The following is a 19,105-nucleotide window of genomic DNA, read 5'->3' as shown; positions in this document are numbered from 1 at the left end:
GGGAATGGCTCCCAGTGCCAGAGGGCAGGGCTGGATGGGAGATTGGGAATGAGGAATTGTTCCCTGTGAGGGTGGGCAGGCCCTGGCACAGGGTGCCCAGAGCAGCTGTGGCTGCCCCTGGATCCCTGGCAGTGGCCAAGGCCAGGCTGGACACTGGGGCTGGGAGCAGCCTGGGACAGTGCAAGGTGTCCCTGCCATGGCAGGGGTGGCACTGGATGGGCTTTGAGGCTTCTCCCCACCCAAACCATTCTGGGATTCCATGATTAAATTTGAATGATACTTAATCCTGTGTATTTCCCCAGTTTCACACCACCTTACGAACAAAACAGGAATTTCTGGTAATTCAAGGAGACTTCCACCCTGCCCCACAGTTATTGCCAGGTACCCAGGGCTCCCAGAGCTTGGACCCTTGGCCAGAACATTTCAGGAATTCTTCCTTTCCAGATCCTAGTGGAGTTTGTAGAATCATGAAGTTTAGGTTGGAAAAGACCTTTTGCATCATGGAGTACAACCATTAGCTCAGCACTGCCAACCCCACCACTCGCCAAGGTCCCCAGTGCCATGTCTACACATTTTTAAATCCCTCCAGGAATGGTGACTCTACCACGCCCCTGTGCCAGGCCTGGGCTGTGATGGTTGTAATCAGCCAGTACACTGATAAACCTGGAGATTTCTTCAACTGGAATCCTTCTGTATCTTGAGGATTCATTTAAGACAGCACTGAAACTAGACTTAGGAATGTCTTCAGATAGGTAGGAGTAGTACTGAGAAAAATAATTATCTTATCCATCAAAATTACATGGGAAACTTACGTTGCTTTCCATTATTTTCACTGTCATTCCAAATGCCAAATTTTCTGTGAAATTTGGAGATTACTTTCTTGAACAAGTCACAGAGAACTCCAACATCACAAGTCAAATAAATAGGAAAATCAATTCTTATAACTGAGGCAAATGCTATGAACAAGTAATTGTAATAGCATTTTTTCTTGCAGCCTCACATCAACATATTGTACACTGACATAAAAATAGATTACAGTATCTCTGAAATTAAAAATGGATCTGTGTATCTATATTTCCCAAGACATTCTCATATTGTGTAGTATTTGATCAATTCTCACCCTCTTTCATAACTATTGATGGAACAACAAATTATTCAGAAATAACTGATCAGTGTTGGAATCCATTCCTGGACGTCTTATTGTATCCATATATTATTTTCTAATTTATGATTGTGTTTTCTTATTTATTGTTTCAAAGCATAGGCATATTTATATCTCAAACTCATCAAGAAGTTCTGTAGACAGAATTTTTCTGTAAAACCCTGAAGTGAACTTATATCAACAGGTTATTTTTCCCTAAATGCAACTCAATGGTTTAGTATAGAATTTGTAGAGAAAGGCTCTGTTGAAAAACATTCTGTGTCATCTGTAAAAGTATGCCCTGGTGGAGGTTTGTGCTTATCAAAAGGTTCGTTTTGCTCTTTTTAAGTAAATAAAAATTCTTTTTCTCATTTTACCGCAGATGTTTTTTGCAGGCTTAATAAACTTTACCATAGAATACCAGTAATTGCTAGATGGACCTAAATCAGCTAGTTTAAGCTTCTGCTAACTGGTCTGGGGAGCAAAATAGGCAAGATATTGGCCATTATTCCAATCACTGAGATCTGTTCAGAACTGCAGATGTCTTTTGACAAATCTGCTCTACCATGAGTTTTTGCAGTTGAGAAAATATTTGCAACTTTGAGTTCTTCAGGCTGCTCTGCATCAATACTTCCTCTAAATTTCTGTTACTACCCCCAAACAGTTTCCAGGCTGATGAATTTGCATGCATTAAATCCTAGTTAAAATTCTGGTTTGGTGTTCATGTAGATTCACTTGCCTGATTTTTGATAATCCTGCAACAATTTAAATCCAGAATATGCATGAAAGCAACAAAGACTGTTGAACAGAAAAGCTGTATCTATCTTAGGAAGAGTTAAGCTGAGACCTAAATTTACAGTTTATTATGTCAGTTTATAAGGCCAGACCAAGTGGCAAGGCCATAATGAAATGGGTCCAAAAGAAATAAAATAGAAGAATAAAAGAAATAGGTGATGAAAGAAACACAGAGCACAGCAGAAAAATTAGCAAAAGCATGAAACAAAGTCTGTGATAAGAAAATATTACTACAAGTGTTACATTATCAGTCAGAGAGTGGGATAAAATTTACTTAGACATTCAGGACCTCCTGACTGCATTGAAAATGTCAGTCAGAGCAACTAATTCTGCGCTTTACAGGAAATTTCCCGAAGAACTGACAAGGGTGTCTCTGAACAGTACGCCAGAAAGAATAGGAGCAGATGAAAAACTGGAATACAGATGGCTCTCTTTAGCAAGAGCAGAAAAATCACAATAATCCATATTAAGATAGCATAATACGTGTGCTACACAGGGCTGGAAAGCACTGGGGAAATTGGATTCAACTCCTTTTTGCTTCAGTAGAGAAATAATAGTGAGTCATTCTATTAATTCTAATGACAGGTTTAGGAAGTGAGGTTCAATATCTGCAGGTACTGCCAGGAGGGCTGTTGGGGTTGCCTGTTCTGGGCTGGGTGGTGGATGCCAGGCACTGATCCCAGTGGGCTGCACGAGCGTTTCCTGCAAGCCAGAGGCTTCTGGGGCTCCTGGAGTCCAGAGAACAAACAATATTTAACCACAGGAATACAATGAAATACAACTTTGGGAATTGCAAGTATTACACGCAGACATGCTAAACTCATTAAGTGATCAAGAAGCAAAGCATGCTAAATTACCACGGCTTATTAGCAAATATTTAGAGGCAAATACATTCATTCATACAAATTTCAAACTGGGTAAGACTGTCAGCTTAAAATTGCACAACAATTTCAGAAATAGAGCAGTCAGTTGTTTACACTTTGGAAGACAATGCTGAGCTTTTTAATTACCTTCAGCGACATTTTCTAGCATGCCTATTAACATTTTAATCTATACATTCCTAAATCATCATATTAATTGATTTAGTTAATTATGAGGATATGATATTCATATAGAGTCCACAAAAATGTTACAGTTATATCTATGATTATTTTTTATCTGTGTCATTTTAAAAGAGGATGTTAAAGATTACTTACTTGAAACTTTGAGATCCTTTTGCCACACTGTCATGCTCAGCCTCATAGAAGGTTTTCTAGCAAAAAAATGCAAAAGCATCATCAGTGATCTCAAGTCACCATTCACAGTTGAGGCTTGTCTTGGGTAGAAACCATCATTTTGTTCTTTTAAATCATTCTCAGCTGTGGTTTATGATTCTCTGGCTTTAGTTCTGTGCCAGGCAGAAGAACTTTTCTATCATAGGGAGGAAAGATAAACCTTTCCAAGACTTTTCACTGTGATCTACACCAACAAAGAGATTCCATCACTTGAACTGTGCTCAGATTGTTTTCCTAACTCAGCAGTAGAGCTCTGGCTAATTTTACTTATTATGCCTTAGAACTTTTGGAAATGCAGCAATGAGTGGAGCATCATAAATGTTAAAAGATATTGTTCATAAAGATTTATCCATTTCCAAGTGGAGTTTAATTCAAACCAGATTGTTGATATTAACATTAATGTTTTCTTTGGATTTATGCTAAAGAAAATCCATTAATTTGAATATTGACCAAAACAGGCTTTTGCTGTAATTACAACAGTCATGAAAAAAAAATTGCTTTGGGCATCATAAAAATGATTTGGCTTAAATTTCTTAAACTATCAAGTATTTTATTAAGTCCCAAGATAAAAGAATGCAGTGTGACTCAGCTGCTTATACAGCTCAATTTGAATTGTGAATATTCTCAGTGAAGAAATTTGAGTCAGCTGGGATGGAAGTTATGTCTACAAAATATTCCTCACATGATAAACAAAATCCTTCAGTGAAGACCTGAAATATGTCTACAGACAGAACTCTGAAGGGCATTCTCTGCTGAAAACACTTTTCCTATCAGTATTTAGTCCATATCTGCCCGTGAGCAGCTTGAACTTGTATATTCCAATGAAGTCATCAGTCTATAGGGGTAAGAGTTATGTTTGACCAGCCAAATTTGGATATTCTGCACTGAAATCAATTTGACCCAGGCTTGTAAGTGCCTCATATTTTGTATTATTTTCTGCTGTCTTAGTTACACGGTGAGAGAGAAGAGCAAAAGGACAAACAAACATGCCAATAAAAGGAGACAAGTAAGCTATTATCCATCCTTTGACTGTTTACACTGAATAAAATGGGAATTAGTATTCCAGGCTTGTGGCTCTACCTCTTGGCTTTCAGACTTTTAAATGCAGTTGCTAATAATCCCCATGCATTCCTGCTGCTGACAGATATGCCACAATACTTTAATCAGCACTGGCTACAAGGCTAATAAAGGTTACTAATAAAATAAAATTCTGTAGGGGCTTCCTCTTTACAGGCAATATCAAGCCCTATGAACTTTTAATGCCTCTTCTCTCCATTTAGATAGTCATGGCTCAAAGCCCATATTAAAAATAGCAAGGAATGCTTATTCTGAAGTGTTTGAAAATATTGCAAATTACACTGCAGGATTGGCTTACTCCAACTAATCTTATCCCTTACTGACCTTTGCAGAAACATTTCTCTTTCCTTTGGCAGCTTCATTTCCCTCCTTTCCTTCTGTCTTATTCCCCTGTCCTTTTACCTGTGGTTTATTTAGTCATCAGGAATTGGGGAGATGGGGCTGCTGATTTTAACTATGTAGCTGATAGGTTTGTTGCGCTCACCCAGAAGCAAATACCTATTTCTCATTCCATTTCCATTGCAGCTTCATTTTCATCTCAATATTGTATTCCACAGCAGCTGCACAATACATTTCTTCTGAGGAAAGCAATGAATGTATTTACTCTTTTCTTTGCCTCTGAATGGGGTACTGTGGATTTTTCCATCCTTTATATTCCTGTTCATTTTATTAAAAAAAAAAAAAAAAAATTTATTAGCAGGATGCTAAAAAATGCAACAGAAATAAGCATTTGAAATAAAGGTCTTGTTTTTAGCATTATTTATTAAAAAAGAGTAGAATACAATACAAAAAGTGCAAAAATTAATAAGCCCAGTGGAAAGCTAAAATCTTCTTACAGTGAAAAATGGATATATCTCATACTTTTTAAGATCACAAAGCTTCTATCAGGTCTAATTCTACCCTGATAGTTGATATAATTTTCCAGACTTCATAGTGGAAATTGGATCTTTTTACAGTCATGAAGGAAAAATTGAAGCTGGAGTGGTCTTGACAGAATGAGTACATTTAACTATGGAGCCCCTATTTCTTTTCAAACCACATAAAGTAAAATACCCAGACACTGATCTGCACCTTGGAGTTGTTTCAGTTCAGTCTCTGCTCACAGCACGGGAGATATTGGATTTTTGTTTCCAGGCTCCATCCCAATCCAGCAGTCAATGGGCTTCCCATAATAGTAGATCCTATAAATCTGTGGCAGAAGCAGCCTGGCACTGAGGTGCCCATCACAGCCACGGCTGTTGAGGTGGCCTGTGGGCTTGTAGATCATCAGGAGTGGCATTGTCATTGTGTTCTGAACACAGTGAGATGTTCCAGTTGAGCCAGAGCCATTGCCAGCACACACAGATTTTGCCAGTGCTCTTCAGAAGGAATCTCATAATCCTGTAGTGTTGGAAGCCTGGTTGGTGAGAATTTTAGACTTTCTGTGCTGAGAGGCACTGACCCCCCAAGAGAACACTGCATTTGACCTGAGGCCATGGAGAAGGCTTCCAAAATTGAGTGCTAGAACTGGGATTGTGGGTGTGGAGTTTGAATAGAGGTGTGTAATATCACATGGTGGAAAACATAGAGTTTAAGGGTTTAGCATATATATATATATAAAGCAAGATGAAGGTTTTAGGATGGAGACTGGTCCTTCTTCTTCACCTTCTTCTTTTTCACCATCTTCTTCGCACATTTGCATTGTTTTGTGTAATTGGATAAAAAGTCCCCATTGTGGAGCACAGGTAGTTATTGGGTTTAAGGTGAAAATAACTGAGGTGTCATTTCTTAACTGGACAGTTTATCCTTGAAAGGCCTTGTAGAGAGAGAGAGATGGGGCTCCATTTTTTAGTTTGTTGGAGTGAGGTGCTATAGAACTCACAGCTGGTGGGACTGTAACATGGACAAGAACTAACAAACATTGTTTGAGTCTGAACATGAAATACCGTGCATTCATTCCTGACCTTGGCAGAAAAGAAGCAGAGACTCCATTACTGTAGCACATCATTCTTTTGTGCTCCAGGCATGTCCAGTTTCTAGGGATGAGCTCTCCATGCTGGCAGAGTCCTGGCTGTATTGACTGCCAGTGTGTTTTGGGAGCTCCTCCTTTGCCTGGACCGTGCTCAGCAAGGTGGTTTAGGGGGCTGAGGCTCATTGATGGTCTCATCCATACCCACAGCTTGCCTGGATCACCCTCCATCCTCAAGGATGACATTCAAGGAGCCTGGGAACAGAGTTCCCAAGTGGCTCTGTGGCACAGGTACCCCCAGGAGTTGGGTGGGATCAAAAAAGAGATGATTGATCTGTTCCTGCTCATGAGGTGAGGATGGAGAGGGGCCCAGAGTCACCCCAGGAGCACAGAACTAAGGAAGGCACTCCTGCTTCCTTTTCAGGAGCCCATAGGTCTCAGATAAAGTTTTAGAGCTTGCTGGAAGATTTCACTCAGGCTCAGAGGCAGGGAGGATTCTGTACCCACTGAAATGTCTGACAAAGCTTCTTCTCTTTCTGATGAGTTCTCTCTTCCCTCACATGACACAAAATACAGTACAGGGGCGTGCTGCTCCACTGGAGCCTTCTTCAAACTGCTCTCACATCCTGAACTTCCCCCTTGGCATTTCAGACAGGGTTTTCTGAAAATGTGCCAGAGATGCTCTGGGGGTCAGGGAGCCCAGAGCACCCTGGGCTGACCATCCTGCAGGGCTGGACACCCTGCCCTGGTAGCCAGGGAGATCTGTGCCTTCGCCATGCTGACAAGGATCAAACAGTTCCAGGAATGTCAGCACTGTAAGCTGGAAGACTAAACACTAAAAAAACCCCTAAAAAACAAACAAAAAAACCCCCCAACCAAACAAATCCCTGAACAAAACCAGCAGAAAAAAAATTACAAATCAGGTCTTAATTTGCTATGTACTTGGGATCTACTTCTTGCTCTTTCTGCATGCATCTTAATTTTCACCCCTTCAGCCACTGTGCTTTCCTATAGGCCAGAGGTAATGGATAATCACATCTAAGCAATACATCTCAAAATTATAAAGCCAAAACAAGACTAACAAGCCACAAACCAAATACTTATGTTAAGTATGTCATCAAGATGCTTTAAAGTTTAAATCTATGCTGTATTCAAAGATTTCTGAGAGAAAAACAAGACAAAATTTCTTGATTACAGTATTTTTTCAGACTTTGTGTAAGTTAAAAACTAATTCTCTTCCTTTCATTTAAGATAAGGAACAAAAAATTGGAATAAATGATTTTTTGTGAGGAGGACCAACAAAGTGACTATTCTGCTTATTTTCAGGGCTAAAGAAGGAATAAAATGGTGTTTAAGTTTTTTGTGAAATTAATAACAGAGGTATGAGGATTTTTTTGGCAAAATAGGACAATTAAAAAAAATGTTATTTCCATATCCATGTATTACAGATGTTTAAAGATATTTCTGGAAGGACTACTTGCAAAAACAAGGTTAAATACTTTTTTCCCCCCATTTCTGGCTGTTTTTAAAATGCTTCATTTTTTTTTTTCCTAATAGCTTTTACATTCTGTTCATAAAAGAAAGTCAAATACAATCAGTTAGCTGTACAGAGAAAACCTTATATTTTGTAATAATATGCCCAATTTGCTGTACTATTTTTGTAATCCTGCCAGTGTTTAAGACTTCACTATTCATCACAAAGTCAAAGCCAATTTTTTCAGTGCTTGATTTCTTCACTAGTACTACAATTAGCATGTCCTCTGTCCTGTTCTTCCTTTTTATCAACAACTGGCCAGCCTACAGCATTTGTGGTACTCCAGTGCTGCAAACATTTACAGCAAAGGATTTTAGGCACACACAGGTGAAAATTCTGGATGCAGAAATAGAACAATTCCTCCTTACTGCAACACTGGCCTTTTGTTCTTACTTGACTTCAACACAGGTTTTTCCACTGAGGAATCTTGTTTGGAATTCCTGCTTTCCCAGCTGCTGGTGCAAAGTGCAAGAGTTCTGCTTGGGCCTCTTCTGAAGTGACCTGTGAGGTTTGCAGAGTAAATATAAAACTAGATTATATCAGTCCTGGAATGCAATATTTGTTAAAAAACAAAGCTATCATTTTTTCCTTGCTTGTATTGTAAAAAGCAGCATTTTCACCATCTAGTTACCAATGATTTTCTATTCTGGATCCAGTGGCATCATTCTCAACAAGCTTTATGATTAAAATTTGGTCACAGTTCAACAAACAACTTCACCTTCTTTCTGAAAAGACAATGTTGGTGTGTGGACTGACCTATATATCCTACTTTTCCATTTAGGACATGTCTGTGGCCCATCATCCCATGTGAATTCACATTTGGGATTTGCAATGAGTTGACCTGGAACTCTCTGCCACTGAATACCCTATGGCATGGGGGTTGTGTGGTGTTTCTAAAATAGTCTTGTATCTTCTTTTTTATGGTCTCCAGGTACTAGTGAACTACAACTAAGCAACAAAAACAAAGCAGTTACAGTTCTAGGTCTGAAAAAAAACTTTGCCATTTTCCAGCTGTCAGGAAGCTCATGGACGGTTTCTGTGCAGCAGCTGTGTGGTTGCTCAAACAGCAAAAAAATGAATGTTTTGCATATTTCTAAAAGTTAATATAGTTTCAAAGTCATAGCTGATCCTACTCATGTAAGTTAGTCATCAAGAAAAGTGTTAAAGTCCTTGACTGTTATGTTAAAAAATATGTAGTAATTTATTTCTCATCTTTTTTCCCCTCAGTGTCCATTGCTTGAAAATTATTTTGATGCAATGTAACAGTATATCTTTTATTACAACCCTTTTATTTTTTCTGTACTTTTGCTCCTGCTTTCAGATTTGCTTTCCCTTTTTGATGCACAGGAGTAGCCACATGTTTTCTATACCTACAATGTCAAGTGGTGTGACATAAGACCATGTCTGTAAAGCCAAATGGTTGGTGTTAAGCCCTTACCTACATTAGGGGAATTTCAAGGCTTATTTCAGACCAGTTTTCATTTGGTCTTATGGAATAAATATTCATTAGTGGCTGCATCTAACGCAGTGCAGTGATGCCTCAGGTTTTAGCTTTTATATTTTTCAGATTTTGTGCTGCTTTAGTGTGTGGGTCTGGGCTTCGTATTAGGGGATGGTGAGCTCTCTGCACAGAGCAGGGAGACAATAATTCCTTCTCTAACTGGGGACCAAGGACAAATGATCCAAATCTCAGGCCCAAGAGCATAAACAACGTGGACTGAAGAGAGAAAAACAAGAAGGATGGAACTGCATAACCTAAAGCTGTAATTGGACAATGAACTGCAAGATGCAAATGGAGCAGAACTGATCACAGTGAGAGACCCCGTGAGCGGTTGTGCATTTTGTGACCATTTTGGTTCATCTTGGGTGCAGCCCTGGCTGGGCTCTTGTGCTGCCCAAGGTGGATCCATTGAGGCCTTTTAGTAAATCTCTACTTTGTTCTTTGGCTCTGTCTAGCCTCTGTTCTAGGGCAGCCTCTCAAGGCATCAGCAGGAGCTCAGCTGCAAGGAATCCAGTGTGTGCTGTGCCGTGGTGGGTGGCAGAGCCAGAGCTGGGTTTGGCAGAGGTGCTGTGATGGAAACCAGAGCAGGGGGGCAGTGACACAGAGTACTGAGCACACAGGGTGGTGCTTGGGGGTTGCTGGGCAGGTTTGGAATGCAGTTTGAGCTTTCTGTGCCTCTACAAATTTACCCCTCTGCACCCTAAGGCACTGAGAGGAGCCAGCTCTCCAGTCAGGCTCTGGGGTAGCAGAGGAGCACCCAGGAGGGTTGGAAGAGAAGGAACAGCTCCCTAAATGTTTTTCCTTCCATTACCCTGAGCAGATGCTGCCAAGTCCATGCCTTCACTGATCCCCTCAGCCTGGCAGGGGGGTGATCAGGCTCTAACAGGATGGGCTCTGTCAGGCTGCTGGTACCAGGCCAGGGGCTCCAAGCTCTGTCTCATGCAGAGAAGCTCAAAAGAGGCAGAAGAAAAGGCAGCAGCAATCATGTCAGCCTGTCAGAGCCCAGCCTTCACACAAAACAACAAGATCCAAGATGGTCAAAGCTGAGTGACCCAAAAAACTCTGCCTGAAATTGTTGTACAGAGCCTGACAGTTATGGACAAGGCCTGCTTTAATGGAATAAAACCACTACAGAGGGGAGAATGAAATGAAGAGAAAATTACCATGTGAAGAACTTATATCTGATTCTGACACTTTCTTTTTCCATGTAATTATTAACATGTTTTTTAAAAGTCCATTAAAATTCCATTCAGATTAAGATGAACGATAAGAACAGGAATAAGGGTAATGCATTGAAAGAGCCTGTGTTGACAATCAGTTTTAGGCAGTAACCTTAATCAAGGTTAATGCCATTTCAGTGCCTCATCTTGGGTCCTCATTTTGTGCCTTAGGCAAGCCTGGAAATTTTTATTTTTATTTTTTTTTTTTTCTCCAAGTAATCTGTTTATTTGTGATATGTGCTCCAGACTAATTATTCAGGCTTATCCAATGTTTAAATAACTTCTCTGGTGAAACTTCATAAAATATTTATTGAAAAATGTGAAGTACCCAAGATCTAAAAATATTTTTGCATGGTTTTATTTCAAAGCAACAACTATTTATGTGGGCCTTCATATCAAGTTCTCAGTAATTTAAGTACTTGATTGTTTTCTTCTTGCTATAGAAAAGTCTAAGGGAAGTTAATTCTATTTCTGGGAATCACAACAATTGTTCAATTTTATTTTTTTTAAAAATCTCTGCAAGCTCCCATTATGCTGTGCATGTGTACATTACCCTGTATTAATTCTGGCTCATTAAATGGAGTTTATTACAGCATGGTTTCCACCATAAGCCCCCTGGTTCAGCTGCATAATACATCCTGCTTAGATAATCCATTTGCCTGTACCACTGCTGTGCCCTCCTGACATTATTTAGCCTCATATCTTTAGTATTTTTAGCTGGCCACTGATACTCCCCCAAATGCAGACATAACCCCAATATTTGTGGTTGAATCTTTTGGAGGGGGAGGAAGGAGAGGGTGGATGGGAGAGTTCTCAAAGTTTGGAGCTGTCAAAGATTAGGGTGTGAAATCTGCAAAGTCCTTCCTTTTCTGGCAAAAATTCAAATCCTGCCTTCAAAATGCTGATCTGACAAACTTTGTTAGATGATTCATCCTAATTAGGTAAGTGACCTCACCGGCTGTGTTACATTGCTTTGCAATTTAAGGAAAGATTAAAAGATTTGGTCATTAGGAGGGGGGATAAAAATTGCTGCACTTAATTGAAAATGCAGAGAACACCAGAATGATAGAATGGTGTAGCTTTTGTACCTAAAGCAGACCCTGAGAAAATTAATGTGTTATTCACCATATTTTCTATGAGTAAAGTTTGGATTTCATATACTCATGTTCACAATGTCATTTTTATTTTAGTAACAGCACCGTCAATTGGATGGAAAGACAGAGTTAGGTCACTTTTAACTCCATTTCCAGAGCTAGTCAAAATAAAAGAAATGGTTGTCTTTGCTTTAATATAGGCAAAAGATTATTCTCAGCCAGAAGAATAAACAATGAGTCTTCTGTACAAATACAATTAACATTAATATATATATATAATTAGCATTATACTTCCATGTCACTCTGAATTTACAGCAATTTCCCAGGTTCTGTGTTGGATAGGAAGGCCTGGGGACTGGCCAGGTTTTATCAGCTGTGCTTGACCTGACCAGGGCAGTGAGTTCCAGGGGGACTCTCAGGGAACTGTAGGAAGGTTTCCCCTGGTGCAAGACGGGATTTTCCAAGGTGAGGTGCTGTGGGTGAAAGGCACCTTCCATCTCCCTTTAGTGATTCCTTTTATGCCTGGCTGTTAGTACTGATCAGCCTCCTTGGAGCTGCATGTTCTGTGGAATGGAAGTCACCCCTCCAGGCTGACAGGGGATGTGTTCCTAGGTTGGGAATAAGATTTTTTGGGGGCCTCAAGCCAGTGTGGGAGTGATGTGCGAGGCAAAAATATACAGATGGTCATAATCTCCTACATCCATCTGATTCATTCTTTTTTTAATCACAGTACATTCTGATTATAGCTTTGACTTTGCTCTGCCTTTGCTACTGTTTTCCACTGCATATCAAAAAACTTTTGTCTGCTCTAAAAAATATTAAGCAATGGTCTAAGCTGCTCATCTGCTAAAAGCTACCCATATTTATCCACCTCTGTTGTTTACTGTCATTAATAGCAATTGCATTTCACAACCTGACCTTGAAATGACAGTTTATGTGCATAAATTCTCTCTCCCTCTAACACACATAAACACAGAGTATTCATGAACACAAACATTACATCAAAAATCTCTAATTTCAAACTAGAAAAATGCAAGTGTGAAGAAAGAATACCTAACAGTATTTGAAACATTAATATAAAAATGTTTTTCATTAAATATATTTTTTTAAAATATCTGCATCCTTTCAATCCTTCCCAGCAGAAAAAACATCAAAAGCAACTGAACAGTTGGAATAGAGGTTGTGGTGCTGTTCCAGAAAGGAGTAATAGCATAAACACCAGGAATTCTGTTTTCTAATAAAAGTGAATAAGCAGTTGGCTCGCTGTAAAAAATTATTTGATGTACCCATAGGAAATATCTGGAGACCATTTGATGCAAAACTGTTGTGCCTGCCACTTGGTAGTTAATTTTAGGAATATCTTCTCTGTGTTCAGCTGAGAACCTGCTCTCTGTTTTCCTTCTCCCCTGTGAGCATAGAGAGAGTCACAGCCCTGAGGATGGAAAAAGGAAGCTTTGTCCATCCTGCAGGTAGCTATGATTTTAGGGATGAGAGAGTGTTGCCCAGGGACACTTATTAAAACACCTAGGGATCCTTCAAGGGAAAAGGCACCATAGATTAACTTCTGTTAGAATTCTGTCCCACACCTAAATGTTCATTTTCTGGGGAGGATTGATAGTGTTTCTCATTACAGTAATCACATTAGATCTCCCTGCCTTATATCCAGGCACTGATGGAAAGGAAACACAGCTTAGAAGTGCTTAGAATCTCTTTTGGCAGCTCTCTCTAGGGGGACATGGATTTTCCTTACCATAATGAGGACCATAAAGAAGAGAAATGGTGTGGCCTGGTATAGATAGGGAGTCACATTACAGTAACTTTTCACCAGAATTACAGTAGTTAGAGACTACTATATCACAGCAGTGCTTGGTAACTCTTCTACTCTTAAGAGCCAACTGTCAACATTTCTGTTATAAACCCCATTTTTCAGGAGTTTACAACTCCTCTGAAAATTCCACTCATGGTGAAGCTTACTTTGGAAAGACTAAGTAAAGGACTGATCCTTTGAAAATGAAATAGAAGGGAAAATGAAACCTGAAATCCATGCATTTCCCATTCTGTTTCTTTTACCTTAGTCCAGTTGCTTTGGGTTTAGTAGAAGGGACTTACAAATAGAGTTTTCAAAAGCAGTTCAGTGCTGACACAGAAGTTATTACTGTACAGTCAGAATCCAACCTCAGCTCCAATGAACAGCTTCCAAAGAGCCTCTAAATGTGTGCAGAAAGGGCTGACTCCTCTGGGACAGTCTGGGAACAAGAAAAAAACAAAATACAATCAAAGCAGTGCAAAATGAGATGATGGATTGTTCCCTGTGAGGGTGGGCAGGCCCTGGCACAGGGGGCCCAGAGCAGCTGTGGCTGCCCCTGGATCCCTGGCAGTGCCCAAGGCCAGGCTGGACACTGGGGCTGGGAGCAGCCTGGGACAGTGCAAGGTGTCCCTGCCATGGCAGGGCATTGGAATAAGGTGATCCTTCAGGTCCCTTCAAACCCAGACCAGTCTTTTGTGATTTAGTGATTTTTAAGTCTGAAGAAGGTCCTGCTTTTCCAACAGGGTGTTAAACTAATAACCTCCTTTAGGCACTGGAGTTTTTGTGGATCTTCCAAGTAGCCTCAGTGGCACAGCCAAATTTCCTAAGTTGTTAGTACTTAGAGTGAGTGAACAGGGCAAAAATAATGCTGAGTTTTAATTCAAATTTGTAAGAAAATTTATGGCTGTTTTTCATGACCTTTTTGAATACATCTCTAGAATCATCCTTGTATTCAAACTTTATTAGAATGCCCCTTAAATATCAAACTTTAATGTTTTGCAAGATTTCATTTCTACTTGCAGTGCATCTTCTGGTGTAATTTGCAGAATATCAGAATAGTTTTGGTTGGAAAGATCCTTAAAGATCATCTAGTTCCAACCCTGTGTCATGGGCAGTGAAAATGATCCACTATTGGTAACTTCATGATCTTAGAGGTCTTTTCCAATGATAATGATTCTATGGTTCTGTGATTCAAGGGTGTTGTAATGTAGTATGACACCTTTAAGTAATCAGCAGGGTAATTATAAAAGAAATATAGAAATCAAGAAATGTAGGGGGAAAGGCTACATATTTAATCCATGTGCAAAATTAAAATTATGGGAAAGGTACCTCCAGGCTGTTTGTCTCTCTTGTGCTATTGAGCATTCCTGATCCATTGCTTTTGAATTTGGATTTCTGTCTTCTTAATAGTAACATGTCTTTATCACCAGCAGTGTTGGTGAATATTGGGATCACGTGTGATTCACTGAATCAAGCTGCTGGTGCCTTTCACTGAGGCTGAAACGGCTGATTGGATTTTGTGTCTGTACTTCTGACTGCTGCAGATGAGAGCTTCCAGTGCAGGATGATGAAAGTCCCTGACAGGAGCTGGTAGCCAGGTGGGGGTCAGGCTCTTCTCCCAGTAACAACTGTGATAGGACAAGAGGAAATGGACTCAGGCTGGCCAGGAGGTTTAGTTTGGGTATCTGGAAAAACTCCTTCACCAAAAGACACCAAGGACTGGCAGAGGTTGCCCAGGAATTGTTGGAGTCCATGGAGGGATTCAAAGACACGTAGGTGTGGCTCCTGGGGGCATGGGAAGTGATGGGGAACAGCTGGACTTGACCTCAGAGGTTTTCAGCCTGAAGGGTTCTGTAATTCTTTAACATTACATATTGATATTTTACATACACATGTATATACACACTACACACACACACCCCCCAAGAATAGCAAGGTCTCATAAAAGATTTCCATTTCTTCTATAATCTTCCATCTTCTGGAACAGGATGATGTTCCTGCAGCCTGGCTTCCCACAATCTCTGCCTCATGTCAGACATTTTCTTGTGGGCCCATCTGTTTCTCTCAGTGTGTAAAAGCCATACCTACAACACCTTCCTTTTGCAGCCATTTCTCTGCCATTCCTGCAAATGAACTTTCCTCATTCCACTGTATGAACCAGAAAATTTTTATGCATTTTATATTTAATTAAATTACAGGGAAAATTAATGCAAGGCAAAAAAGAACATGCACCAACAAGAAGAGCAATAATTCTCCTTGTGCTGTTTTACTCATATTTTATATTGTTGCCTGGCACTCATTGATTGTGCCTTGAGTCAAGAAACAGATGAATCCTCATCTCACGTTTTTCCTCTCCTTATTTTTTATGATTCTCTGTTCTTTCCAGGACAATAAGTAGGAATAATTAATTGCTCAATTTCTTTGCTGGATATTCAAATAATTACTCACTGTATATGTGGCAGAACAAATACCTCATCATTAGTACATTTTTTAAACTTGCTTTTGGGGTGTGTGTGCTCATTGTCAAGATAGACATGAAAGGTCAAAGGGTTTATTTTATTTTATTTTTTACCCCCATCTTGACTTTCATACAAAAAAAAAAAGATTGTGAAAAACAGGGGCAGATTATTTTCTCTGAGAGCTAGGGAGCTAATGACATTTTATGATTTTCAAAGTCAAATTTTCTTGCTTCCATGGTGTTATGACAACACAAGATAATTGTGACTTGTTATTCAAGGGCCAGAATGCACTTACAATCTCTTCCCTGCATTTCCTCCATAAACTAAAACTCTTCTTTTCTGAAACAGCCACTTGAGAATTTTGATTATTGCTGATACCTTACCAATTGAACCAGAATAAAAATCAAAATTGCCATTAGTACAGTAATTTCAGCCTCTTTTACAATAAGCATTTTTAGTGCTCCAGTTCTGACAAATAAAAACAGCAGCACAGGTGGATAAAAGCTTTTGCTACAACTCGTCTCACAAAGGGAGATGTTTTTGAACACACTTTTAATCAAACCAGAATCAACAATAATTGTTTTAATGACTTTGTGGTTTGAGTATATATCAAAGTACGTAAAACAATACTAATCTCTGACATGAGTAATAACAGTCACTTTAGGGAGGATAATTTACATTCTTTTGGGGAATGTGTAAATCCAGGTGGAAAAATCTACAGAAAAATTAACCAAACAGGTTGTTCTAGCATGTTAGAAAGTCTGTATGAATGAAGTGCCTGCTTTCAAAGATAATCATGTCTATAAAGAAAAAAAAAGCTTTTTTTAAAATTTATGATAGAGTGATACTCCTTGTTGAATGCTAAGAGCAGACTTATGTCTGTGAGAACATGTTTAAATGCATACTACAATTCCAGGCTGAAACCTTGTATTTTTCAGTTGGGAGCCTGAGACACTGGCAAACAAAAGGATTGAAATAAGTTTTATTTTCTATTTCTGCTACTCCTGAATGGGGTAACGTTGTCAGCAGAGATAATAGCACCTTTAAATGAGTTGGAATTTATTTGGTTCACAAAATCAGACGGGAAGATTGACAGCATCTCAAACAGTAGCAGTCAGGGAGGATGTGGCTGCAGTATTGACAGAAGTGATTTTTCAAGTAATGACTTCTGTGATTAAGTTCCCTGAAGCACACCCTGCCTGCCATGGGCACTTACTGGATATTGTCACCCTTCTGTGGCACACAAGAGATTCCCTTTTTCCAGAAGCAGGATCAATAGGATTAGGGGATTTGTGCTCAAAGCTCGCCTGTGGCTCCTTGTTAAGCAGGTCGTGTGCTTTATAGCTGCCTTTGACTGGCTCCCTGCACTGTGCCATGGTATTAATCACCTCAATCATATTCCTCCAGCCTGCTGGCTTGGGCAGGGTTTTTAGTAGTCTAAAAAATATCGTATTTAAAAAAGAGTCAGAAGTCAGACTCTGAAACTCATGTTTAGAATTTTAAATAGCCTGCTCCTCAGGATTTCTGAGCCCTCTCAACTTTCCTGGAAGCTGGAGATGCTCACAATTACTTATTTTCTTATTAGAAATAAATTGATTGTCAGAGTTCTGCAGAGGAGCTGCTGCCTCTGTGTGTCAGTCAGGGCCAGAGGGTGTCCCAGCCAGGCAGAGCCCTCCAGGAATGTCCTGGCAGCTCCTCCAGCACCCATCCCACCCAACACTCCTTGGGCAAGCCAGGTCTGCTTTGCAAGACACGATTTGCATGAGCTGGTAAAGCCTGACTTGTGTGCTCCAGTTTAATGGGCTTCCACTGAAGTGTGGAGCTTGGAATTTTATCCCTGCTCGTTGTTCTTGCTGGTCCCATGGGCTGGGATGAAGCCACACAAAAAAAAGTGATTATGGAGGGAGCTGAGGAATCAAGTCCTCTGCAGAGCCCTCCACGAGGCACATAAAATGCCAGCTTTGAATGATGGCACATAACATTTCACTGCCCCATTCAACAGCTAGCAAAGAATACTGCTGTTTATCCTGCCCACTGAAATCTAATTTATAACTCCTGTTCCATGTGTGCCCCTGTTTGGAGAGAGAGACACACAGCTCCATCATCCTACACATGGAGGATGTGGAAGGGCAGGGCAGGGGACCAGCTACACCTGGGTGTGACACACCAGGACAGCCCCATCCCTATGGAAGGGAAAAGAGGGGGAAAAGGTCATTTTGTTACTTGTGAGGGAAATTTTTCAAAGGTTTCCTGTTGAGGAGTTACAAAAAAAAGAAAAAAGAAAAAAGCAGCTTACCTGTAGCTTTGCAATTGAGTAGTTCATTACAGAGCTAATTAGATTAAGTGCTTGATCAGTGATGGGTAAAATATGTCAGAACTTATCTGAGCACTGGTTTAAGAATAGGCTTATCCTTCTCCTCCAGTGGAACAGAAATAGACTCCAAAGCAGAATGAGCTGTTTCTCAGGAGAATTTGGCTTCAGAAGCTCGCTATTAAGGAAAGAAATTGAACTCAAGTTTATTGTTTTGGAGCTGCATTAGTGGACATGAATTAAGCTTTGCCATGCTACCCATGGAAAGGAAAAGGCACATAAAGGAGCCCAGGAGGACAAAACTGCAGAGGACAGTTTTGTTGGAACCCAGGGTGTGTAGATTTGAATAGCTGGGACTTGAACAGAGTCAGGTAATAGTGGCTGAAATTGCAATAGGAATGGACATTGGTGCTAGCTCAGTGAAAATAAATGTACTGGAAAAACTGGGCATGAGAAAAATCCTGGGTATATATACATCCTCAGCTATTTTATAGAGGACAAAAGGACAGAGGAGCCATTGAGAGCAGTGAGTTATCTGTCTGCTAAAGGATTAAACTTTCCCTGATGTTCCTTGTCCAGCAAACTGCAATGACTTTTGCAGTGATACTGTTCAACTGCAAAAATGGTCAGCTGAAGAGAGGAAAAACATTTTTCCTAAAATTGTCATGGGGATATTTAATGAGAATCTGTAAGGTTACTTTCTAAAGGACACCATCAACCATTTTGGAAATGCGAGACCATTTTGGGAAAAAATTAAAGAATTTTATATTCACAATTGAGTACAGATATTCATCCAGGAAATTACACAGAATAGATTACAGATTGCAAATACTTGTCTAATTAATTCTTTATTAATTACCTGATGCCCAAGTTGACTGGATGACTTCAGTTGTGCTACAATACCAGCAGTGATGGTCAAATTAAAATTTAGCACCATGAAATAA

At 39.8% G+C, this 19,105-nt stretch overlaps 1 long non-coding RNA gene across 2 annotated transcripts; it reads right to left on the bottom strand.

Moving 5' to 3' along the window:
• Positions 1 to 4,791: 4,791 nt before the first annotated feature.
• On the bottom strand, positions 4,792 to 18,321 carry LOC135279432 (uncharacterized). 2 transcript variants are annotated; one of them, XR_010346673.1, is made up of 4 exons: positions 18,147 to 18,321; positions 13,655 to 13,830; positions 8,163 to 8,270; positions 4,792 to 4,944 (listed from the first exon to the last, which is right to left on the bottom strand). It is a non-coding gene; the product is annotated as an uncharacterized LOC135279432 (long non-coding RNA). The 2 variants fall into 2 exon arrangements; XR_010346674.1 differs by having other exon boundaries at positions 13,694 to 13,830.
• Between the last annotated feature and the right edge of the window lie 784 nt (positions 18,322 to 19,105).

The sequence above is a fragment of the Passer domesticus genome, chromosome 12 (assembly GCF_036417665.1).
Source record: "Passer domesticus isolate bPasDom1 chromosome 12, bPasDom1.hap1, whole genome shotgun sequence".
Taxonomy (NCBI): domain Eukaryota; kingdom Metazoa; phylum Chordata; class Aves; order Passeriformes; family Passeridae; genus Passer; species Passer domesticus.
Note: the sequence above shows the minus strand (reverse complement) of the source record. Positions and strands in the feature narration are given on the sequence as shown.